The sequence below is a fragment of the Petaurus breviceps genome, unplaced genomic scaffold, assembly GCF_028583685.1.
Source record: "Petaurus breviceps papuanus isolate PSGF00001 unplaced genomic scaffold, PetGlider_PUasm1.0 90881, whole genome shotgun sequence".
Classification (NCBI taxonomy): Eukaryota; Metazoa; Chordata; class Mammalia; order Diprotodontia; family Petauridae; genus Petaurus; species Petaurus breviceps.
This window is the reverse complement of record NW_027187369.1, coordinates 7,082,911-7,109,730: the sequence shown is the minus strand read 5'-3', so window position 1 is coordinate 7,109,730 and position 26,820 is coordinate 7,082,911. Positions and strand designations below refer to the sequence as shown.

The 26,820-nt window shown below is 39.9% G+C and overlaps 1 long non-coding RNA gene across 2 annotated transcripts; it reads left to right on the top strand.

The window, feature by feature from the left end:
• Nucleotides 1–590: 590 nt before the first annotated feature.
• On the top strand, nt 591–22,568 carry LOC138150660 (uncharacterized). 2 transcript variants are annotated; one of them, XR_011165612.1, is made up of 5 exons: nt 591–976; nt 3,772–3,838; nt 7,858–7,903; nt 22,052–22,215; nt 22,247–22,568. It is a non-coding gene; the product is annotated as an uncharacterized lncRNA (long non-coding RNA). The 2 variants fall into 2 exon arrangements; XR_011165611.1 differs by lacking the exons at nt 22,052–22,215; nt 22,247–22,568 and adding an exon at nt 8,787–9,195 and having other exon boundaries at nt 593–976.
• Nucleotides 22,569–26,820: the final 4,252 nt, after the last annotated feature.

Here is a 26,820-nt window from a genome sequence, read left to right as displayed (position 1 = left end):
CAGGGTCACTAAGTCACACAATGGAAAGAGTTCTGGACTTGGGAGTCATGAAAACCTGGATTCAAATGCCACCGCATACACTTGCTAGCTGTGTCACTCTAGGCATGGGCAAGTCACTTAATCTCGATCCTCTCCAGCTTCCTCAGTGAAAAATTGAAATAATAGCATCTACCCCCAGGGTTGTCATGACCAAAAGAGACATTTGTTAAGCACTTTGCAAACCTTAAAGTGCTACAGAAATGCTTGTGGCTGGGGTCAGTATTTTCTTTGTTATTTTCCACCTTTAGAAGTTTGTTTTTAGTATTCCTTCCCAAGAGAGATATTCTTTCAATATATTCTATTCCTAGATTTTTTTTAAAGCAATCGGGGTTAAGTAACTTGCTCAAGGTTACACAGCCAGTTATTTCTGGGTGTGGTGCTAAGTATCTAAGCCCAGATTTGATCCCCAGGTCATCCCGACGCTGGAGCCGGTGCTCTTACTCGCTGAGCCACCTGGCCGCCCCTTATTCCTAGATTATTGACATTAATAATGTATACCCAAATAGGTTTCATTCCTCTCAAGATTTTTTAGCTATCTCACCTTGTGAATGACTGATAACACCTGAATGTTTCTCATCTCTATGAGTAGTCGCACTTTCAGAGGGGACTTTGGGAGACAATGGCTTAAACTCAGTTAAGTTAGGAATGCTGGACCCTGTGATAAGCCATTAGGCAGATATTTGTAAAAGGCTTTCAGTGGTTGCTTCCTCATAAGCTCACATCCACTCCAACTTTAACAAACCATTTCTATTTAGAGGTATTTGCACTCTCAAGAATGCTAAGTCTCTCAACTTAACAACTTTCATTTCTTCCAGCTCAAAATTCACCCGTTAGGAATGTCATCAAGCCTTCACCATCTTTAGCAGTGGTTCCTCCGAAGGAAGACATGTATAATTATAATATTACATTTGCCCCAAAACTAAGGAGACCATCCAAGGTAAGGAGTTATTATTATTTGTATAAAAATGACATGGCATTAATATGGGTTGCCCGCTACTTGATTGATTATTGAGCCAAACAGCTCAGCCTGAGTTCAAATGCTAATTCCCTGAGTGCAGTCAGGCCATAATGACTTAAAATTTATAAGTCATTTCAGAGTATTAATGCTGAAAGTCTACTATTGCTTGTTGCCATCAAATTTGTTGTCTCTAGGGCATCATATGTGTTACAAGGGATCAATGGAAAGTTTGTAGGCTTGCAAAAAAAATGGTGAAAATAATTCTTTTTAAAAAATGTATTAGATGAGCCTTAGGTATCAGTGGTCCATTGGAGTTTTCCCAAGACTCTGTTGTGGCATAGGAGGTATGCTGAGTTCTCAAAGGCTATCTCAGCAGAATCCAAGCTATGCCAGGTGAGAAAGGCTTCAAGGAGGAGCCCAGCAACAAAGTGGTATATCTGTTCTCCAAAGACCAGCTTAGTTCAGGGAAAGGGGCTCCTTGCCTGAAGCTTGATCACTGGAGTATTATTTTTTTCGCCACAGCAACTCACAAAAGCTATCTATTCAGGTATATAAGGGCTGCGATCTGGTGGTAGAGAGGGTACTCTCACCAACAAAATCACCAATTTGGTTTGAAGAGGCTCCATTCAAGGCAATGAAGTATTAAATGAGATCAGAGAGAGAAAATTCCACGTGCCCATATTCTCCCTTACCTTAACTGACTCAAACCAAGGAGAGCTACTTAATAGTCACCAAACAGAGAAATTCCTTTAAAATTTTTTTTCTAGTGGTAGATGACTATGCTGGGCCCTCCATACTGTATCACCTCATGCCCTTGTGATCAATGGCAAGTAATTCCCAAGAGGCCACAGAGGACATTTCCTTCACGTGGCATTTACAGATCTTTACAGCCACTGAAAAACAACTTAGGCCTCAGAGGCCCTATGAACTCTAATCTTCTAAGCTATGTGGTCCACATTATTTGAAAGAAATTCTGCACCATCGAAGGGAAAAGTTAACATTAGCCTTGTTACTTGCTAAGGAAATAAATGGTCTAGTTCTAGATCAGTCACTAACTTTATGACCTTGGACAACTCACTTCTCATTTTATGGAGGATGCAATGAAGTGACTTGCCTTGGGCCACCCTGCTGATTCAGAGGCAGGATCTGCATGGAGTCAGGAAGACCTGAGTTTAAATCCAGCCTCAAACACTCACTTAGCTGTGTCACCCTGGGCAAGTCACTTAACCTCTGTTTGTCTTAATCCTTTGGAGAAGGAAATGGCAAACCACTCCAGTTTCTTTGCCAAGAAAACCCTATAACAGGGCCATGAAGAGTCAGATGAAACTGAATGACTGAACAAGTCCTGGATCAGTCACTTTGTAACTTTGGACAAGTTCTTTAACTTCTCGTTTTATGGAGGAGACAATGAAGTGACTTGCCTTGGGTCACCCTGCTGCTTCAGAGGCAGCATCTAAATACAGATCCTCTCATCCAGCACACTGTCCTTAGTGGCTTGCTTCTCCCATTAGAAAGCAAAAGGCAAATCCCCTGAGGAACAATATGGGGAACAGACTGGATGATACACACTTGGGCCAAGCAAAAAGAAGACCAAGTGTCCTGTTAACTCACTTCATTCTATACTGGGCAAAAATGTACTAAGCACCTACTGTGAGCATAGTACAGAACCCTTTTTGTTACACTAGAGCTTCTGCCTTATTTTTCCTATCCTATAAGAAAGCCAATAAGGAAAATCCGTAGGCCCCAGTTTTGTTCCTAAAGGCAGCTAGAAGGTAGATAAAGTGCAGGTCCTGGAGTCAGGAAGGCCTGAGTTCAAATCCAGCTTCAGACATTTATTTGATGAGTGACTCTGGGCAAATCACTTCACCTCTTTTTGCCTCAGTTTCCTCATTGGTAAAATGGGGATGATGATAGCCCTCCCTGCCAGATTTGTTGTGAGGATCCAATGAGAAAATCTTTGTAAAGCTTTTTTCAAACCTTAAAACACTATACGGTATTATTCAAAGTTATCACGCTGATGACAACGATGTTCAGTCATTGAACCTGGAAACCAATACGAAGGCATAACATTCCTTGGGGCCTACAGTAAACAAGGGAATGAACAGTGATGCTTCAGTGGGTAGAGCATTGGGCTAGGAACGAGGAAGACTCATCATCCTGAGTCCAAACCCAACCTCAGACACTTACTGGCTGTGTGACCCTGGGCAGGTCACTTAACCCCATTTGCCTCAGTTTCCTCACCTGTATAATGAACTGGGGAAGGAAATGGCAAACCACTCCAGTATCTTTGCCAAGAAAACCCCAAATGGGGTCACAGAGAGTCAGACGGGACTGAAATGACTGAACGACAGTAAACAAGATAGCTCTACTCTCTAAGCAGAGCTTATGCCCCAAGAGCCATTGGCCAAAAAAGCCAGGTATGGCTCTGAGCGTCTACTTTGCCCCTTCAAATCCTTCCCCAAATTTGCCTCCATGGATTGATTGCCTCTGATGGAGAAAACTGGAGGTTTCTTTCTGTTCCTCTGGGCTGACTTCACTTAGTTACGCTGGGGGCACCATGAATTCTATGAAGAATTTTTGTTTCCTTCTAATAAATTCTGCTTATACATTTCTTATGATGAGGGAAATATTGTTCACTTTCAGAATAAGATCTTGAATCCTTTCAATTTCTGTTTCTCTTCATTGTGCAAAACAACAACAAAAAAAACAAGCTTGAGCAAGATGTACACGTTTTAAGAGCCGTTTTTCTCCTTTTTTGCATGTGCTGTGTACAGAGAGAGCTCTCCACAACCCCATATGAGAGAGCACCCAACAAGAAGCCAAGCTGTCCCTTTGAGACAGGTAAATTGTTATTGGCCCTCACTGGGTGTCTACAGAAACAAGGGCCCCCGAAACAAACTGCTCCAGGGGTTACAGTCTAGCACATCAAATGAAAGAATCTTTGTAAAGCACTTTACAAAGCTTAAAGCCCCATACAAATGTTACTTATTATTATCATCATTATTAGAGTTGGGGAGGCAGGCTGGACATGTTATGATGATCTACAGCCATTCCAAACAAGCAGATCAGCTGAGCTAACACGTGCAAAGTACTTTGTAAACTATAAAGCCCCCAGCACTGTGAGCTGTTATTGTTCCAGCCTTTCCTGACAGGGCTTCCCAAAGGAGGGTGGGACTTGAACTGTGTTTGAAGATGGGGTGAGGCCTTTAAAGAAAGAGCAGAGAAGATAAGTGAAAGTAATGCAGGTGATGGGAACAGAGTGAGCAAAGATGAGGAGAGGTTGTGGATGGCACATTCAGGGGATGGTGAGGTCTACATAATTATAAAAAGCTCCCCCCCCCAAAAAAAAAGCAAATGCCCTATGGCACTGCAGCAGCTGAATTAGATTCTCATTAGGGCCTCAGGCCTAAGTCGTAGAAGGCTCGAAGTTCATAGTCTGGTTGTCTTAAGTGATGAGCTTCAAGTCAAAATACTAAGTTTGTGTTGTAATGGACAGATTGTACTGTAATGTGCTTCCTAAAGGTCGCATCCAGAACTAAAACATTCTGGCTGTGCTCTGCTTAGAGTGGTAGCTCAGCACAGTAAAGCTACCCCTTACCTTGTTCTGTTTCAAAATGGGGCTCCCTTGATTATTCCACTCTAGTGAAAGGCGATTCATTAACCTTAGGGAAGAAAATTTCTCTATCAGAACTGAGTTTGAACAGGTCCTGTGCAGCACCTTGAATCAGTTAGACTTGATTGAGAGACTGGATCACACCCTGAGGCCCTTGGATTAAAAAGAGGAGCCGTATCTCAGATCTAAATAGAAATTCTGAGGAGTGGAGTCATTCAGAGGTTAGCCAGAAAGAACTGGAAGCCTAGGGGCAACTAGCAAAAGAAGAACTAGAAGGTAGGATGGAGCAGCTGCAAAGAAGGGAGATATCAAGGAAGCGTCACAGAGCACAAGAGGCCAAGGTGTACCCCTCTACTCAAAGTTAAGGGAAGTTTCAAGACAAAGGTCTGCTTTCTTCCCTCAGTTTCCCCTAATGGTTCCTGTCTATCCATAAACACTGCGCCATAATATAACCTGCTGCTTCTTTACCCAAATGTTCCTGGCTACCTGAACTTTGCCCCAACCACATAGAGGTCAGATGTTACCAAAAATAGATGTAAATGTAAATTAAGGCAGAGAACCAAATCAGCCAAAATGTTAAGAATCTTCCTAAGTGAAGGTCTAGTTTGTAATTGTACTGCTTGCTTCTTGCCTAAAATAAATGTTCATAAGTCACCCATAAGGGAATCACATGGACCTTAAAGGCCATTATATTGACTAGGCTTAAAATAAGATTAGAACATTTGGGGGCACTAGAGATCTACAGGGGCTAAAAGACAAAGCCATTGAAAAGTAAAGGTCATACAGTTAGACTAGAACAAGTGTGTTGGGGTATAGTTTACCCCCAAGAGTGGCCTTGTAGGAAATGAAGAGACGGTTGGCATGAGACCCCCTCCTTAAATGGAGGTTCCAGGAGGAGCCCTTTCCCCTTCAATTAGAGGGTACTGATGAAGTATGAGATCTAGAGCTGATGTGATCTTGCTGGAGGAAGAGGCTACTGGGGTATTTACCTTTTTATGTTTCTCTTCACTCCTGTGTTTGAACTTCAGAGTTTCTCCACAGCTCTGGTTTGTTCATCATGAATGTTTGGAAGTCCTCTATTTCATTAAAGATCCATTTTTCCCCTGTAGCATTATACTCAGTTTTGTTATTGTTATTCTTGGCTATAAGCCCATATCCTTTGCCTTCTGGAATGTAGTATTCCAAGTCTCTGCTCCTTTATAGTGGTGGCTATAAAATCTTATGTGATCCTAACCATGGTTCCTTAGTCCCTGAATTCTTTCTTTCTGCATACTTACAGTGTGTTTTCTTCAAACTGGATGCTCTGGATTTTGACCATAACACTCCTGGGAGTTTTCATTTTGGGATTTCTTTTTCTGGAGGTGACAAGTAGATTCCTTCCATTTACATTTTGCCCTCTGATATTTTTTTTGCCTTTTGGAGGGCAATTGGGGTTAAGTAACTTGCCCAAGGTTACACGGCTAGTTTTGGGGTTTTTTTGTCGGGGGGGGGTGTTAAGTGTCTGAGGCCGGAACCAAACCTGGGTCCTCCCGATTCCGGGGCCAGCGCTTTACTCACTGCGCCACCTAGCTGCCCCATTGCCCTCTGATTCTAAGAGACGTGGACAGTTTTCTTTTAAGGTTTCTTGAAATATAATGTGTAGGCTCTTGGGGGTTGTTTTTGGTCAGATAGTCCTATGTGTAAACATATTTTTACCTGACCTGAAGAAGCAGGTTTTTAAAGAGCCATTTCATCAGTGTTCCGTACCCCTGTACATTTCCGCATTTCCAGTTTTGCTTTCCTCCCAAATGGAACATAAATGCATTCTCAACAGGCCTGAAAATCCCAATGTAGCACAAAGGATTGAAGTAAGGCTCTCTTTGCACAGGCTCTTAGAATCAAAGAGTTTCTCTTAATCATTTATCCTGCTTGAAAGAGAACTAACTTCCTTCACATCACTCCTCAATTGCCTCATGGAGAACTGTAGGCTATGAGCCCAGGGTTCTGGAAGGTTGAGACCATGGAGGGAAACTGAGGTGACCAATCCTCCCAAGTGGGAAAGACTTTTAGTATGGACCCCTGCTCTGGCATCCAGGCGCCAGCCAAACTGAATTTGGCGAGGCTCATTGCCTCTATCAGTTGTCTATCAAACCTCTATTGGTTGTCTATCAGGTGATGAATTCTTTGGGTCACAGCAGTTCATAAAAGATGGTCTACCCAGGTTGGAAGCAAAGGGTGATCTGTGTCAGAACAGGGAATACCATCACCAAGGAAATCATAGCCCCCTAAAATACTGAGGGAAATAAAAGAGTTACTCTGAACTTGCCTTCTACTTTGAATTAACTCAAAAAGGGGGCAGCATAGGGGCACTGGACCTGGAGTTATGAGGAACTAGGTTCAAACCTATTCTCAGACATTACTAATTTGGGGCCCTTATGCAAGTCACTCTTTGTGCCTCAATTTCCTCTTGGGAAAAATGGAGGTGGAAGCAGATTCAGTGGCCTCTCAGGTTTATCCTAGATCTCAATCTCTTACCAAGCTTAATGGCAAAGTACCTTGAGTAACTTTTAAGCATGAGCTAATTTAAAATAGACTAGAGGTTCTTAACCAGGTATTTGTGAGCTTGTTTTTTAAAAATATTTTGACAATTGTATTTCCATATTATTGGTTTCCTATATATTTTATGTTAAACACTCTGAGGTGTCCACAAGCTTCATCGGTGTGCCCAAGGGATCCAGGAAACAAAAACGGGATAAGAGCCCTTGAAATAGATCCTTCTAATAGAATCCTAATTTTTATTGTATTTCAGCAGGAATATTGTAAGTATGGACAGAATGTTGTATCCATCATCCCTGTATGGCTACATACATGTTCTTTGTAAAGGCTTATATTATCACCACCATTATCCCAAACTATTTATTCAGCCCCTGTCTACCTGCAAAGTTTTGTAAGCTATTGTCCTAAGCAAATTGACAGAAGCCACTTCCTACCCTCTGGGAACTTATAATGTAAGCTAAACAGTATTTGAGTGGGTAGACAGAAGGGAAATACATGGACAACTACCCAAACTTTGAGCAAGTGGATGAATTAAATAAATAATTAACATATTCACATTGCCTCTCAGGAAAAGAATAAATACCCTATTTAGGAGTTGCTTACATTTTCAAATGGCCTGGGACCAAGAGGTATTCATTGTCTAGTCTCTCTCCCTCTCCCTCTCTCCTCCCCGCCCCCCAAGGACATAATGATTTGTTGTTGTATTTTTTAGGGCAACCATCCCAAGGAGCCTTCCTTTCTCAAGTTCTCTCAAATCCGTAAGTATAGAACAAATTTAGTGTGACTTTTGTGATAGATAAAATCTGAAATAACAGAAAACAAAGTTTGAGCCTCTGAACATATTGATTTATTAAGGAACACATGTCAATTGCATAACAGATAGGGACTAGGACTCCTCAGCTTGGCACTGCACCCCAAATGCAGGGGAAGACAAGATTTTTTTATGCAATCTGGTTTCTAATTGGAGGAAAAAAATAGGGGCTTTCTGAATTAGGAGGGAGATGAATGAGTTTCAAGAGTTGGGACAGGGGAGAGTAAGCAGGTAGATTTTTCCAGATGTGAAAAAGGATGTCCCTCAATTCCATGATTAGCAAGCAGGTAGAATTTATAGGAAAATGAAATTTAAGTCTTAGAATGAAGTCAGTTTTACGAGACATTTTGTTTTATACAATTGTCTCAATTCCCCCCTTTGATTCTTTGGAGAAGAAGCTAGTCTACTCCCCCCATAGATTTCTTATCTCTAAGCCAAATTTATAAGATTTTAATGTGCTCGTACTCAACATCAACATTATGTACCAAGAAAAGACCACTGAGAAGCATCTTCTTGCGTAGTTTAGTACAACAGCTAAGACAGAATTTAATAAAATAATGATGATATACAAATCTTGCTAAATAGACTATATAGGTAAGCTACATCAGGCTACAGATCCAACTACTTAGAGGGTTCACAGTGGACTAATTTTGAGAGGAGAGATTTGCATGTCACCAAGGTAATCAGGAAAACTCAGCAAACATAAATACAATGAAACAAAAAAAAGCCAAATCAATACAATGGTGATCATCAGTTTTAAATAACATCAAGTATCCTTGTAACCTAGTAACCTATTCTCAGTGTTCATTTAATCACATCTTGAGTCCTAGATGCCTGATGTCCTCTGGTCCCTGGAAAGATCTTATCTTGGGCATTTGGGAATAGGTCACATTCTCAGGACAAACCTGAAGGGGCTTTGCCCTCCAGTTTCAAGTCATTTGCAGAAACTCCTAAATAATTCTGTTAAAATCTGCCAATAACGAAACAATACAATTTAATACAACTCCTAAATTTGGCCTTCCAATAACTATTTCATGTGGTAAAAAGCAGTTCAGACCTTATGGAGCTGATCTTATTAACAACACAGCTATAAGAACATCAAATTAAGAATCCATAATTCACTGAGACTTTAGAGAATTTCAGTTTTTATATACCACTTGCTGTTTTTATCCTTACCTGAACCCTCTGCTTGATAAAAGAATCTTAAAAAAATCATGAGGGTCAGAACCTTCTGTCTTTTAAAATGAACCTTTCTATCTTTTAAAATTATTAGATATTTTCTATTTTTTATCATGCTTTAAAGAAACAGTAGATGTGACATTCCTACAAAATTCATTCCAGTGATAAAAGATGAAAATTTTCACCAATTGAATTTTCCAAAAGACTATCTATAATTGAAGTTGCTGTTACATTTCAAGATGCTTCCTTCACTGAATCCTATTAAGACTTCTATAATGTTACATTTAAGGAATTCCCTTATTTGACACCTATATAGGCAAGATTGTATGAAGAACTAGAATACCTCCATAAGCCTATTCCACCTTTAAAAGACAAGCTGGAATTTCAGGAAAGTTAACAAAGATATAAAGACTTACCTTTCATCCATAGCCTATACAGAGTCTAGGGATTTTATCTCAACTTCTCCTATCACTGATAAACTGAGTCCCTCTCAGGCTGGCCAAGGACAGATACTTTAAAATGGGAAAACAATTTCACTTTCTTTACAATTATCAATACAACTTTATATGTAAAATCCTTAGTCCAATTTTGAGAACTTATTGCTAAAACATAGTCAAAGCCTGAATTTCCCATTAGAATCATTTGAAAGTCAATCATATGCATAGCTATATATTTCTTAGAGATAACAGTTTATTCCTGTTGCTTCCTCAAATTTTACTATTCCATTTAATTAGAAAACTTTTATATTATTACATCTTTGTTTTAATACTTTGTCTAATTCCCCCTTAGGAGGATATCATCACTATATTATAAGTTGACCACAAACACAGATTAAAATTATAAGATTTTTCATACCTGCTTTATATTATAGTAACTCAAAGATGTTCTAGTATTAATCTGTTAATTAATAGATTTACTGTTGTACTTACAAAACTTCTGCTACTCACCTGACCTGATTTTGAAATTTGCTATAAAAGGAAATGGATAATCACAGTATTTCACAGCAGTGTCAAAACTCGTCCCTTCAACGGCACAGAATGATCTGACCTGTTAATCAGCGAAAAGCTCTCTTCACTTTGATTCTAAGCACAAGTCCTATCTGAGGCGATCATGTAGTAAATACTGTTCCATATTTTTCACAGGGTACCATAAGGCTCAGAATTAGCCAGTATAGCAGCAAGCACCCTGGCATACCCAGGATGGCTGCTAGCATAGGTTCTTAGATCTGCTTTTTTAAAGGAAAGCAACTCAAAATGGGTTAACAATCTTACTTTAATCAATCAAACATCAGAGAATACAAACAGAAGTTACAAGCAGACAGAGAGACAGATCAGCAGACAGGGCTTCACACTGTCTGACCATTACATCCATACCTAATCACAGTTACCAGAGAGGAAAGCACCAACATCTGGGTTTTCAAAGCCAGGGGGCTCAATGGCTGCCCAGAGTCTCATCTGACCAAATCATAGAACTCTTCCCAAATTGAGCCCCAAAGCAAAACCTCACATCAGGGTATATATAGCCTTCTCCTGGGTCAGAGAATGTCACAACCCTCTTGACCCACTGCCCAATCACAAAGTAACAAGGTATGGGTGTTCCTGAAAAACAAGCCTCCCTCTACAGGCTCCAGGTGAGTACATTCAGACTATTAGGGGGCAGAGTATATTCTCAAATCAAGGAAGGTTCTCAGAGTCACTTAAGCCTATCAAAGGGCCAAGGGGCAGGGAAGATCTTCAGATTCTCATTCCCATAACAGCCAGGTAGGAACACTACCGGTTCAGAAAAGAAACAGCTTGGGTGGCTAGGTGGCCCAATGAATAGAGCACCAGCCCTAGAGTCAGGAGAACCTGAGTTCAAATTCAGTCTCAGACACTTAACACTTACTAGCCGTGTGACCTTGGACAAGTCACTTAACCCCAATTCCCCTGCCTTCCCCCCTGCAAAAAACAAATAAAAAAAGAAAAGTAAAGAAATAGCACAATGGAGAAAAAGAGTCAAGAGGATCTTACCTTAAGCCATTATCAAGGCCGTCACCTCAACTTTTCCCAGGGACAGATATCCACCTGTAGTAGACTGCAGTCCATGCCATTTTCTCCTTTACTGATGGACTATTGATTTAATGGACACTTCAGACAATCATTCCTGTAATGAAATTATAGCCCCAACAGTTTTTACCTCATATAGCAAAATTATACTAATCACAGCTTAGGACTTGAATATTATTAGTTTTCCCATGTTTCTCTAACATTTACACGAAATTATTTATAAATTATCCATTACTTATAATTTAAACTAACCACATTCTAGAGTTTCATACATACAGCAAATACCTGATACCTTCAATACATATTAATGTATTGAAGCCACATCTTTAAACCACATTTTCATAATTTTTATAAGTGACAGCCAACAATTTTCAAATGAAAACTCATTTTATTATAGTAAACTTGTGAATTCTCCACTTTGACAAGGGGTGGGAGAGGGGATCCTATTTTCTCAGTTATATAGTTTCTCAGACTTTAGTCATTTAGATTTTGAAACATTCAGTCAGTACCGCTGATAAGATCTTACGACTGACTGCCTGAATCCAAAGTCTCAAGGGACCTCACAGATAAGAATATCTCAAAGAGTCTTTGCAACTTTTTTCTGGTCAATTATGATTATAACTGTTTGTTTTTAAACAAATATGCATCATTAAACATTTAAAAGTTTTCAAATATCTATTTGTATCACATCATATCAACAGCTCAGTTTGTAATCTAAGGGCACCCAGATGAAAAGAGGAATTATTTGTCTAACAGCATTTCTGATGCAATGGTTTCACACAACATTTCTGGTTCAATGTTATATATTTAAAACATGAAACAAAACTTTTTACCAGTCAGATGACATCAATTCAGCCAAATGCATTTCCAGATTATCTTATACAGAAAATCATTAAGCTTTTTACCTTTGGCATTTTGTATTAGTCACATCCAAAACCTGGTATAGAGTTATCAAGTATGGAACAATTACATCCAATGAAAGAACAATAGTCAACTTTCTATAGTACTTACCATATACCAGGTACTGTGTTCAGTACTTCACAATCCTTAGATCATCTGATCCTTATAACAACCCTGGAAGGTGGACTCCATCATTATTTTCCTCTCTATAGATCAGGAAACTGAGGTAAACAGAGATAAGATAACTTTCTTAATATCACACAGCTAATAAATTTCTGGAAAGGAGTGTAACTCAGGTTTCCTTTAATTTTTGCAGCATTTTTTTTGCACTTGATGCCACAATTAATATGAGATCACATTTTACCACACCATAATTTAGTTACAGGACAAATTTCAACCAAATCAAATCTGGATTTACAACCACAATATCAAAATCTCAGTTTTCCAGGACTATGATAAGTCATCTGTGCTTTAAAATTTAGAGCTCAGAGTTAAAAGCTCATTTACAAAGGTTCATGGTAGCACTTTGATATTTCCATAAACTTTTTATTTATTTTCGCTCAGATATCACCCAAAGAGCCAAACAAGTTCCTTTCATGTTCATAACCTGGCCTCATCCTCCCTCCCCCTGAGGATTTTCAGTTTTAATGCTGAGCAAAAGATAGGGAGAGATTCCAAGTGGCAGCCTTGCATTCCCATCCTGTTGTCTTGGAGCTCACGAGATTCTAAAAACTGCAGAATATGCTCCCAGAATAGTCTTTCATGAGTAGCGTGCTGTATTTCCTAACCATATCCCAAATTATTTAAATAATCTTTATTTTATAGAATTTCTCCTTTGCAACTCAGCACAGAATTTTTCACAATCCCAATTAATTGCAATACCGTTACCCTTTTAGGTTCCTGAGAGCTTACAAATGGTTTCTTTCTAATTTTCTTTGGTGATTTTACTTCTAGTTTACCTAAAAAATTCTGTTATGTAAAGCTTTGAAAGTTCTACCTCAGCCTTCCCAAAAGATATTTCCAGTTCCTGGTCATCTCCCTATTTCCCATCACTGTGAATATCTATCCAGGGTCTAGGCCCAGGCGATGGTGGGGGTGGAGTAAGGGGTTGTTCCATACAGACTCTTCTTTGGTTTAAATCACCTTTTCCATTCCTTAGTTAAAATTTACTCATTTTTAAGTTGCTCCTTGATTTAAACAGGATTTTCTTTTTTTTATAATCTCTCTTTTTTATTTTTTAGTTTACATCATTCATTTCCACAAGATTTTGAGTTACAAATTTTCTCCCCATTTTTCCTTACCCACCATCTCAAAACAGCGATCCCACTGAATATCCCCTCCCCCAATCTGCTCTCTCCCATATTTTTCCCCATCTCCCCTCAGACTTTCCAGTAGGGCACGGTGGATCTCTATGCCCCAGTGCCTGTATATCTCATTTCCCAGTTACATGTAAAATAATAATAATAATAATAATAATATGTATATATTTTTAAACATTTGATTTTAAAACTTTGAATTCCAGATTCTTTCCCTTCCTCCCTCGTTACCCACCCTCACTAGTAAGATAAGCAATTCAATATAGGTTGTACATATGTAGCTATGCAATACATTTCCATAGTGGATATATTGTGAAGGACTGACTATATTTCCCTCCACTCTATCCCACCCCTCACTTGTTCTATTCTCTACTTTGATCCTGTCCCTTTTCAAAAGTTGGTGCTTCCAAATTCCCTCCACCCAGCCTCCCTTCCTTCCATTATCCCGCCTCTCTTTCCTCTACTTCTACTCTGCCGTAGGGTGAGATACTCTGTTTAGTGTGTATGTCATTCCCTCCCTAAGCTGAATTTAATGAGATTAAGGTTGACTCATTCCCTTTTGCCTTCCTGTTCTTCCCCTCCATTGAAACAGTTTTCCCTTGCCTCTTCTATATAAGATAATTTACTCCATTCTGTCTCTCCCCATGTCCTCTCATTATATTCCTCTCTGACCTCTTAATTTCACCTTTTAAGTATCATCCCTTCCTATTCAGTTAGTCCTGTGCCCTCTATGTATACCTGTATACATATATACACACACACTCACATATGTATTCATATGCCCATATACCCTCCTATATAGATATATATATGTATGTATGTATACATATATACATACATTTCTATTCCCTTCAACTATTCTCATACTGAGAAAAGTTTCATAAGTTACAATTATTGTTTTTCCATGTAGGAATATAGGTAGTTCAACTTTGATAAGTTCCTTATGATTTCTTTTCCCTGTTTACCTTCTCATGCTTCTCTTGCTTCTTGCATCTGAATGTCAGATTTTCTATTCAACTCTGGTTTTTTCATCAAGAATGCTTGAAAGTCCTCTATTCCATTGAATGACCATATTTTCCCCTTAAACATAGTACTCAGTTTTGCTGGGTAGGTGATTCTTGGTTTTAATCCCAGCTCCTTTGACCTCTGGAATATCATATTCCAAGCCCTTCGATCCCTCAGTGTGGAAGCTGCCAGATTCTGAGTTATCCTAATTGTGTTTCCACAGTATTGAAATTGTTTCTGCCTGGCTGCTTGTAATATTTTCTCCTTGATCTGGGAACTCTGGAACCTGGCTATAATATTCCTAGGAGTTTTCTTTTGGGGAGCTTTTTCAGGAGGTGATCAGTAGATTCTTTCAACCTCTATTTTGCCCTCTGGTTCTAAAACATCAGGGCAATTTTCCTTGAGAATTTCTTGATGGATGATTTCTAAGTTCTTTTTTTTTATCGTGGCTTTCAGGTAGTCCAGTAATTTTTAAATTATCTCCTGGGTCTATTTTCCAGGTCAGTGGTTTTTCCAATGAGATATTTCACATTGCCTTCTATTTTTTCATTTGTTTGGATCTGTTTAATAGTATATTGATTTCTCATAAAGTCACTAGCTTCCATTTGCTCCAGTCTAATTCTGAAGGAATGATTTTCTTCAATGAGCTTTTGAGATTCTTTTTCCATATGGCAAATTCAGGTTTTTAAGGTATTCTTCTCCTCGTTGTCTTTTTGATCCTTTTTTGCCATCTGAGTTACTCTATTTTTTAAGGTGTTATTTTCTTCAGTCAGGTCGTTGACTCTCATTTCATAATTTTCTTGCATCGTTCTCATTTCTCTTCCCAATTTTTCTTCCACTTCTCTTATTTGGTTTTCAAAAACCTTTTTAAGCTCCTCTATGGCCTGTAACCAACTCGTATTTTTCTTGTAAGCTTTTGGTGCAGGAGTTTTGATTTCATTGTCTTCCTCCTGTTCCATGCTTTGATCCTTTTTGTCCCCAAAATAGGAGTCTGACGTTGGAATGCTCTGTTTGCTTTGCTTCCTTTGCTTATTCATGTTGCCACTCAATTACTTGACTTTTGAGCCTTTTGCCACAATAGAACTCTGCTACCAGAAAGGTGAGATTTATGCCAAATACTGGGGTTTTTGCAGCTGCTGGAGGTATTAGTTGGGTGACTTCTCTGAAGCCTCCACACGCTCTGGCAGACTGCTCACGCACCCCAGGACCTCCACCCTAGACAGCAATCCAGATCCAAGCAGGCTAAAGCAAGAGTGATTAACCCTTAGACTGGTTGCTTGATCCCCCTACAATCTGCAGACCAGGAGCTCTGAAGCAGCTAAAAGGCAGGCAGCTGCACAGCCGCAGTGCCTCAGCTGCTTCTTGCCCTGGGGGCAAAGGCTGAATTTCACTCCCAAATTCCCAGGTCCCAAAGTCCACACTGCACTGACCTCTCACTTTGTCCTTAGCATCTATGTGTTGATAATTCTGGAAAACACCACAGCTGCTGGTGATCTGAAGTCCCTCCAGCCAGTGGTTGGTCAGGCCACCCTGAGGCTAAAACCTCAGGCTTGAGTGGGGCTGGGGTGCTTCTCTCTGTCATATTGTGGGTTCTGTAACTCCAAAGTTTGTTCAGAGTCACCTTTTACATGAATTGGAGGTGGTGGAAGCAGGAACCCCATGGAAGTCCTGTTTCTACTCTACCATCTTGACTCCACCCCTTTAAACAAGATTTTCCCTTTTCATGGTCAAGAAAAGGTTCATAAGACATGACTATTAAGTTCTATCTAAATTTAAAATGCAAACTTCATGCCTAATTTTTTTCTTCCCTCTGGGATTACTACCTTCCTTCATTACAGTAAAACAATAGATTTATCATCATCAGAGAAAAAGTAGTCTAAGCACTGTTTACTCCTAAAACTTTTACATAATTCTTATTTTTCCTTAAAATAAATTTTATAAAATGGGACCCCAAAACTCATTAAGATATGTTTGGCTTCTGCTAAATGACTTATCAGATAGGATAAAGAGAATCGAATGAGTTCCTGGAATTACCCTAAGTCCCAGGAGTTCTCCCCTGCAATCTTTTTTTTTTTTTGCTTTTTTTTTGGAAGGCAATTGGGGTTAAATGACTTGCCCAAAGTCAAACTGCTAGTAATTATGTCAAGTGTCTGAGGCCAGATTTGAACTCAGGTCCTCCTGACTCCAGGGCCAGTGCTCTATTCACTGCGCCACCTAGCCACCCCTCTCCCCTGCAATCTTAAAATGATTAATCTGTATTATTCTCCAAAGTCCTTAGTGATTAATCTGTAATCTCCAAACCTCTAAAATCTATTAAGATGTTTTTAGCAGTTACTACAATTTGCAGTCTTAATTCATACATAATGCCACAAATTCCTACAAACTAGGAAAAAGTTCTCCTTTCTTTATCTAACTTTATCTCTGTAACTCCATGCTGACCAAAGCTGAAATAAGAGAGAAAGTATATTGAAGGGCTTTTTTTCTTAGTAACCTAATCTTTGCCTGAAAGTCTAAAGTGGGAGTTAGTCCTGCTTACTGGCATCAGATTACAGAAGTTTGGGGAAACTGCTTCAATTATGAAACTTCATTAATCTTCTCCAGTATACTAAACTCTTTGGCTGCAACCTTTCAGCAGTTTTTCTGGCTGGCTGCATTTTCCCCTAAGAAATGTTTTCAAGCTAACAGAATCTACAAACACTAAACATGATACAATTCAAAGATTTTTTTCTGAGAATTTTACAAAGACATAAAAGCAGATAAAATGATAAGACACAAAAGGTTAGTGTGCACAGTTTTCCAAAACTTGCAGTAATTAAAGGTCCCTTTTTCAGGTAAATATTGGGACCCATTTGGATTTTATACATTTTAGTATAATTTGAGATTTCCTTGTCCCCTTAAACAGAATATGTCTTCCCCAGCAGTGTGGGGCTAAACCTTACCTTAGCTCAAAACGATTTGAAATCAAGGGGGAAGTCTTACCTCTAGGACAGTCTTCTGTAAAACTAAGATGCAATCCTGGAAGTTGGAGTTCTTTCTCAGTCTGACTGGCTTCAAAAACTGTCATGGTGAAATCTGAAATAATTGAGAAAACAATGGTTCAAGCTTCAGAGCATATCAGTTTATTAATATTAAGCAATGCATACTATTAACCTAAAAGTTTGGTTAAAGGAGATAGGCTAGGAGATATGCAAATTCATATTGTTTATTCCCTTGAAGCTAGACAAAGCTAGCAAACTTGCATGTACAAGGAGCCCAAACCTAAGTTCCGACTGCCTGAACAAAAGAATGAGAAAGCTTAAATACATTTTAGAACCATCCCAATTCATGGGATCATCATAACTCAAATTTATGATCTCCATAAGTGTTTAATCATTATATGAGAAAGGAATATTCTTAATTGAATAGATAATAAATACAATAAAATAAGAAAGTTGACAAAGTGTCAATTGAAATTATGCCTCAGGATATCTGTTTTCTTTACCATTAACATGCCATAACATGGTATATGTCCAAAAATATTAAGATAAGAAAAAGTCCCATTATTCAAGTTAGTGTCTCAGGTTAAGGGTCTCATCCTTAATGGCCATAAAGTCAGCTCCATCTGGCTTTGTTGACATAGGAAGAGTTTACTCAGAGAACAAAGAAACTGTTAGGTTTAGGCTCTTCTTCTGGTTGATTAGTTTAGGCCCTGGCTTTTATTGAGGTTATTAAATTGATATTAAATGATTTTCACTACCAATGACATAAATCGGATCCAGGCCTCCTCAGCTTTGTACTGGACCCTGAATGCAGGGGGAAACAAATTTTTATGTGTTAAAAGAAAATAATTAACTTCAATTAACAGGATACAAGAAATCTGATTTCTACTTGGAGGAAAGATTAGGAGATTTTCTAGTTGGGAGTGGGATGAATGAGTTTCAAGAGGAGAAGCAGGGGAGAGCAAGCAGGAAGGCTTGTCAAGATGTGAAACAGGATATCACTCAATTTCCATGATTAGTAAGCAGGTAGAATTTACAGGAAAATGAAACTGAAATCTCAGAATGGAATCAGTTTCATAAGATGGAGTCATTCTGGCTCACACAGTTCCCACAGTCTCTCACTTTAACAATAGTAGTCCTCTTTGTGTTTGGTAAAATTCCCATCCTTTGTGTGCATTCTCTCAGAATGGTGGAGAAGATGAATTTTATCTCAAATACCATTTGCTCTCTTCTCCTGTGAAGTTCAGTGCCCTCTTACTAACCTCATCACAGCCCACTAGCAGAGTCTGGGCTCCCCAGGTAGTACACATCAGTATCTATTCCCTTAGTTTCACTAAAACTTAATTCTCTTATGTCTCAGTCTCTCCCACCCCTTTCCTTTTGAGATGATCATTGCCAATCTCAGATAAATTCACTCATACTGAGGTATTAATGGTTTAAGGTACTACCTTCTAGGGGGAAAGTTGCATTTTTGCTTTAACCTAAAATCTCAGCATTCTACTGGTAGGAATTTTAGCAGTTGAAAAGTGTGGACCATACCAGGTAACACTTGCTGATGCCCTGTTATCTAAAGAAAATTCAACACACCAACAAACAAAAACTCATTGGTTCACCTGTGAGAGCCCAGTTAGGGGAAAGGGTTAGGACTATAATTATAAACAAATCATTGTGGAAATTGTTATGATATGTGCAGTTTGGTGGTAGATGAGAGCCAGAGGGCAAACCTTCCAAGAGGAGGATATAGGGCTTAGTTTGAAAGGACTGAAGGGAAGTTGAATGCCCAAGTAAGCACCAGCTCCCTAGTGGTCAGAGACCACAGGGTGTAAACCATTGTGTAGATGCAGAGGGAAGGCTCAGACTCAGCCCCAGCTCTAGGAGACAACTTGACCTCATCTGAGCTGGGAGTCCTTTTAGGAGCAGGGAAGGATTGGTACTTTTTCCTGTCTGGAATGTTTAGCAGAATAGTGAGAAAGGACCCCAGTTAAGCTATCTAGAACAAGGGTGTAGGTTAAAAACTGTGGTCAGAAATGCAGATTTGGTCTGTTAAGTGACAAAGAACCTATGATTTTGAGGAAAGATATGAAGCAGTCAAATGGTGGTCTATTTGATTGGCAGTTGGGAAGCAGATTAGGAGGCAGAAGAGGCAGCAAGCAAAAAGCTCCTTAAGGAGAAGTCTGGAATGAGTTAAAAGTAGCCCACAAAATGGCAAACATAGGGAAGAATGGGTACCTCCAAAAGATGCAGCTAGTAATGCTTAGTGGGATTGGGTAAGAAGTGGAAGCTTCAGCATTACTCCAAGGATGTGGATTTGAGGTAAAGCAAGAATGTGATGTTGCCAATAGGAATAGGAAGACCAGATGATAGGGTCTTAGATCTAGAACAAGAAGGGGCCCTGGAAGTCATTTAATCCAACCTCCTCATTTTACAGAGGAGGAAACTGAGGTCCAGGTAGAAGAGATTTGCCCAAGATCACACAGTTAATAAGCATCAGAAGTGTGATTTGAACCCAGATCCTCTGATAGCAGAACCAGGGCTCTTTCCACTGTATCACACTGGCTCCTTAGCAAAAGGTGGATTAGTAGAAAGGGCAGAAGTTTGGTCTTTGCCAGTTTGTTTCCTCATCTGTAAACTGTGGATAATAATAGCACGGGCCTCCCAAGGTTGCTGTAAAGATAAAATGAGATATTTGCAAAATGCTTAGCATAGTGCCTAGCACTTAGTAGGTGCTCAAAAAATGCTTGTTTAAAAAAATCAAGGAAAGGTAGCCTGCAGACAATGGGGACATGTGCTGAAGTAGGGCGTGGAGAAGACAAGCTCAGAGCTTGATTTATGGCTATATACACATACATAGGGATAGAAACTGCAAAGAAGTCCTTCTCCCCTTTCTTTGAAGTTCTAGGGGTATTGTATAAATTTGCATAAAGGGAAACTGAGGCACAGAGTTCTGAGCATAATCAATTTATTAGCAAGACTAGCAATTGCCAATAAAAGGGATCCAAGGCTTCTTAGTAGCCAAGGATAAACTGAGGGGTTTATCAAGAACGTTTTTAGAGTCAACCAAGAGGAACAAATCAAAATGCACATTCATGAGATTAATGAATATTTATTATATTATTGCATATTCATAAGATTTATAAGAATAGGGAAGTAGGTTGATTTGTAACATTTGGGCTCTAGGCATTCCCAGCTCCATGTGACTTTAATTAAATCAAAGCTCAGCTTTTTCATTGCCTTGGGTATCTTTGATTAATAAAGCAACTCATTGATTATGAAAGCACGATGGAGTGTTTTCTAAGTTTTCATGAGTCTAAATGAAGAATTAACTTGCATACAAGAAGAGGAACTTGAACTCACACAGAAAGAGGGAGCTCTTACAAAACAAGGAACTTGGGTTCACAAGAGTGGAGAAGTACAACACTAACAACTTACTAATCAAAGCTAACTTAATTAAGTTTAATAATTCATAGCAGGCCTTAGTGAAAAATCAAGTCCGATTATAATGATTGAACACAATTCCCAATTTGCATTTCTCAGGCAGTAGGGGTAAAAGAGTACATCAGTATATATGATCCTACAGGCAATGAGGAGTCCCTGGAGCTCCTTATATAGAGGAGTGACTTGCTCAGATGAGGACTTTAGGAACATCACTTTGGCCTCTATGTGGAGGACAGAGTGGAAAGGGAGGAGGCAAGGCAAGGCAAGGAGACCAAACAGGAGGCAGTACAATGATCCAAGGGAGGGAGGAGGAAGGGCCTGAACTAGGCCTGGGGCAGAGTGAGTCATCTGACACATGCTGTTGGAAACAATATTTGGCAACTGCTTGAATCTGGAAAAGCCAAGAGTCCAGTCATAACGCAGAGTAGCAAACCATCTAGAAAGCCAGTAGTGATCTCTACAGAAGAAGGAAGCTTCTACCTGATTCTCAGCAGCTGCCACCCACTGGGGTAAAATAGAATAAATCTAATCCAGCTTCCACACAACAGCTAGCCCTTCAAATGTCTGAAGACTGCTGTCATGTACTCCCTTCCCTTTTCAAGCCTAAACATTCCCAGTTTCTTTAATCTGTCCTCATGTAGCATGATCTCTAGACTCTTCAATCCTCTTCTTTATTGTCTTTTGGACACTTACCAGCTTATCCATAGCAAAACAATCCCATTTAGCTTATCAAATATGGATTTGGACAGGTTGGGCTCTGAGGTCCCTTCCTACTCTGAGATTCTATAATTTTATGATTATCTTGAGTCTGGTTAAAAATTGGATACAAGGTAAAAGTTATTGTGTTCATCAAATGCTATGGTGGAACCCCATGGAATTTAAGGGAATATCTCATCCCTATGGCAAACCATTTCTGTATGTTCCTAGTTGGGGTGGGGGTCAGGGTGTGGCAGTTAAAGGGTGACTGGATGCCCCATACTGCTTACACAGTGACCTGAACAACAGTTGTCTACCACAGAGACCCGAATCTACTTGAAAGGGCACCCAAATCTACTTGAAAGGGCAAGAGGGACCTTGAGAAAGAAGATTTTTCTCTTCTTTGTGAACTTCTAACACTCCCCCAAATATAAAAACAAGCAAGCCTTAGATTCAACAATGAGGACCCTGGAAGGAAGATGTCTAGCGTTTTGGTCGCTGAAGCAAAAAACTCAACAATGATTCCTTGTTTGTTTTTCAGGCAACATCACCTCCTGCAAAATGGCCTACAAGAAAAAGTATGTATGAAAGGATGTAAGGGGAAAACAAGGTGGCAATTTGATTTTCTGTTGGGTTATACTGTAAAAAGCAATGCAGCAGATCACCTCATTCATGACAGTCATTTGATCACCCCTCTGTCCAGATGTCACTCTAGTCTCTCTCCCTCCGTTCAGAGCAACTGTTGCTGCTGGAGAGAGACAAGAGGTTTGTTTGCCAAGGACCAATATCATGTCTAGGAAAGACACATGCCACTTCCTAAGAGAAGCCATGGGGTCTCTAGGAAGGTTTAAGGGACCAGACAGCCACCAGATGTCCAAAGCCCACCCTGACCTCATGCCAGGATGCCAACAATGTCTTTGTAGACTGTAACAGCAACTTGGTATTGGATGCTCAGCCTCTCCTGGGGAATTCCCTGACAAATGGGCAGGATGCCCAGGTCTGCTCTGATATCAAGTTTCAGAGGGGTAAGGGCAAGATTGTCCAGACAAGGCAGCATCTAATAGTGGAAAGAGAATGTCAGATTTGGAGTCACAAGAGCTGGGTTCCAGGCCCATCTCTACCATGTTTGTGTCATGTGACTAGGTAGGTGGTTAACCTAGACTCTCGAAGCCTCTGTTTGAAATCTGGGAATAATGATACTTATATTACCTATCACCCAACACTGCTGGGAGGAAATGATTTTGTAAACTTTAATATTCTCTATAAATATGAACTATTGTTTCTTGAAGTTGGGACTAGGATCAGGATGATCCCTAAATCTTGAATTAGGAAAGAGGAGGAGAAACAAGGGAGCAGCATCTACTCTGACATCTTGACATACCCATCCTCACACACACAGACCTGATATAAACATACAAGGTATCCTTAAACAATGACAGATGCTGGTGCCAGAAGTCTAGCTTTTATCTTTATGGGAATGCATAGCCATCAAATTTCATAATGGTAAGTCAGGGGGAAAGAGAATTCTTATTTATCAAATTTCCTTTCACCCACAACTTTTTAGGAATATATCTGTTTCATATTGCTTTCTGTATAGCCAATCTAAAAACATCAGTGTAGGTCTGCCCTCTGTTGCCTCTGGAATTTAGAAAACAATATATCTTTAATTCCCCAGGTCTAGTAAGAGTAGATTCCTACAACCATCTGGCTTTATCCATGCACTTTTCAGATTTATCTCTAGGAATTTTCCTTTTAGAGTACATCTATACAAGACAAGTATATTGGCCCACAGGGTTCTTCTATACACAATACATCCAGGAGCACAGCAGATGATAAAATGCCCTGGGAACTTTTGGTTCACAGCCAACCCACATGACCCTATTCTAGGCCACTTATTAGTCATAGCTGCTATGTGCCAGTTTAAGATTTACATGGTGCTTCCATCCATTAGCTCATTTGGTCCAGAACAGGACTAGGAAGGTTCTTAATCTCCAACTTCTACCAACTCAATTTTCCATTCTCACAAACTACCAACTACCTTCCATTCAGAAAACTTGGACTGCCTTTTTGATCTGCTGTTTGACCCAGAGGCATCTGGCCTGGTTCAGATACACCTATAGATACATATGAGTAGAAATCTAGCTACAGATGTAGATGTATATGGAGTATACATGTATAAGTACATGTGTATTTAGTTAAATATTCATCTACAAATCTACATATATAGACATATATGAGTGTGTGTGTGCAGAACACAGGCAGACAGAAGGATGCCAGGCACCTGGCTTCAGAGGCCACTGAGCCACTCATCGAGGCACTCCTGTCTTACCTCAGCAAGACAGGCTCTTAGCTGCAAGTCACTTTACCACATGAGACATCTCTGTGATGGCCAGAAGCCTCCCCAGTATGCTAGAACTTACGTTGAAAAGAAATGTCCTCCTTATTTATATTTTCAAGTGAAGTTTGGATTGTAACTTTAAGAAGTATTGCCCAGGCCAGGCACCCTACTTTCTTACCAAGTCCTTTTTTCCTTTTTTTTAACCACAGCAGAGATGCAAAATTCATTTTTCCCTATTCTTTTGCCTTTAAAAGAACCCAGTCAAAAAAAATTGAAGTCTTTTACCCAGAGTAAGTCTTTTTCCACCTGAGTGAAAAAACTCAGCTTTCTTATAGGCCTGGAGATGGAAGATCTTTATTTCTTCTTATAACAGTGTCCCAAAAAATTATAGTGAAGTTTTAAGCTTTAAGATTTAATATCTTAAAACAACACCAAGACTTTTGGGACACCGTGTATAATGACCATACTAATGATAGCTAGCATTTATATAACACTTTAAGGTTTACAGAGCACTTAAGAAATATTATCTCATTTTTCCTCACAACAGACCTGAGAGATAGGTGCTGTTATTATTCCCAATTTTAAAGATGAAGACACTGAGGCAGACAGAGATCAAGTGATTTGCCCATGACCATACTACTACTAAGTGAGGCCATACTTGAATTCTGGTCTTCCTGACTCCAGGTCTAATGCTCTATCTACTGTACTACTAACTACATTGTAATGGCAAAATTATGATTTGGTAAACATTGTATCTACTAGATACTTGGCTAATAATAGTGTTTGTTCAGTAATTTGAATGAATTGTAATTTTACTTGTTTGAGTACTCCCTTTACCCATACAGTTTACAACTTTCTCACACTGTAGTAGATGATTTTCTGAGTCACTTGTAGCCCAGATCTATCATCAAGTACTTGATCTCTTGGTGATGAGTGCCAATGAACTTGGTCAGCCTGATCCTTAGACAACAGCCATGCAGGCCATCACTAGCCAGCACTTGAAACCTTCCAGCTCAGTATGACCTGACAGAGCTGGTACTCTGCTGTTATAGTCTTTGAGGACCCAGGGTTACCTCTGAACCAAGAAGAGGGACTTTAGTGGAGGCATTCTGGGTAATGAAAATAGAGGAACTGTTTTAAAAATAGAGAAAATGATGGGGCAGCCAGGTAGCACAGCGAGTAAGAGCACTGGCCTGTATCAGCAATGCCATATTCACAATGCCTATGGAAATTACAGATATGCTGATATAATTATCCATCACAAAATACATCATGCTTGCCATATGGGGGAATAAGCTAGAAAATTTATTAAAATACCAAAAGACTGAGTCCCAAAACCAGAAAGTGAAAGCCATTAGAGTAGTTATGAAATTGGCACAGGTAGATAAAGTAGAAAGCACCCACATTCTCAAGCCTTTAAAACAGAACAGGCTACCTCAGGCAAAGGTCCTCCTCTCCCCACTCACAGCAACCACCCAGCGTCCCGGAAACGCGCTCCCAGCAGCTCCAGCCCTTGGTAGTCCTCAGCAGGAGTCCTTAGCAGAAATTCTGGCTGACTCAAAAAGGGCTTCGCGCTGCCGCTGCCTCTGCTGCTGCTGCCACTGTCGCCGCCACTGCTAGCCACCACAGGAACTCTAGCTTGGCTTCCGCTTCCTCTTGCTCCGCCCCTTCCTGCTACATCAGCAAGTCCAATGGGGCATGGAAGATCTTTAAATCCCATAACCCTTACATGGCCCCAGAGTCGGGATGACCTGGGATCGAATCCTGGGCTCAGACACTTAGCACCCACCCAGAAACACCTGGCCGTGTAACCTTGAGCAAGTTACTTAACCCCAATTTCTTAGGGGCAGCCAGGTGGCTCAGCAAGTAAGAGTACTGGCCCCAGAGTCAGGATGACCTGGGATCAAATCTGGGCTCAGATACTTAGCACCACACCCAGAAATAACTGGCTGTGTAACCTTGAGCAAGTTACTTAACCCCAGTTGCTTTTAAAAAAAATAGAGAAAATGAGGTTCAGAGAAGTTACCCAGCTAGTAGAAGACAGAGCCAGAACTCAGACCCAGGTCATCAGACGCAAGTTCAGTCTGTCATGGAATAGAAATCATAGATTACTTAACAGGGAGATTCATTTTAGAAAATGCAAGTAGAGCTAACTTGAGTCCAGGCTCCAGAGTTCCTCTTCCATGATTCTCTTCAGACTGAATCCTCTTCTAAACTGTGAATTTATTGTAGCTTCTTCTAGTGTGCCTTCTGTGATCAGGAATGTGCAAGGTAAGTGTAGCAGCAAGCACCCCAGCGTCCCCAGGGTTGCTGCCACCACAGGTTCTTGGATCTGCTTTGATAAAGGAAAGCAACTCAAAATGGGTTAACAAGCTTACTTTAATCAGTCAGATATGTATCGTTCACCTAGTTCAGGGGAAAAAGGTCAGCACCCCGAACTTCAGAGTATACAGACAGAATTATCAAGACAGAGAACAAAATCAAGTAGACAGTTTCCAAACTGTCCAACCATTACATCCATACCTAATCAACATCTGGGTCTCATCTGATCAAATCACAGAACACTTCTCAAAGTGAGCCCCAAAACAAAGCTACACATCAGGGCTTATATAGCCTTCTCTTGGCTCAGAAAATGTAACAACCTTATTGATCCACTGGCCAATCAAAAAGTATCTACTGAAAAACAAGCCTCCCTCCCCAGGCTTCTGGTGCACTTTAGCCTAGGGGCAGGGAAGATCTTAAAAATTTACATTTCCATTACAGTAAGTCACTTTGTACACACGAAGCCCATGAATGTTTTCATTCTCTGTCCATTCCTATCTGCTTTCTTTGCAGATATCTGCTGAAGAATTAAATACCATACTTCAAAATGTAATGACCTGGGTTGTAGCTACGGTGACCAGTATTTTATATCCAGCCATCACAATGTATGAAGAAAGGTTGCGTACAAATATATACCCACTCTCTGATGA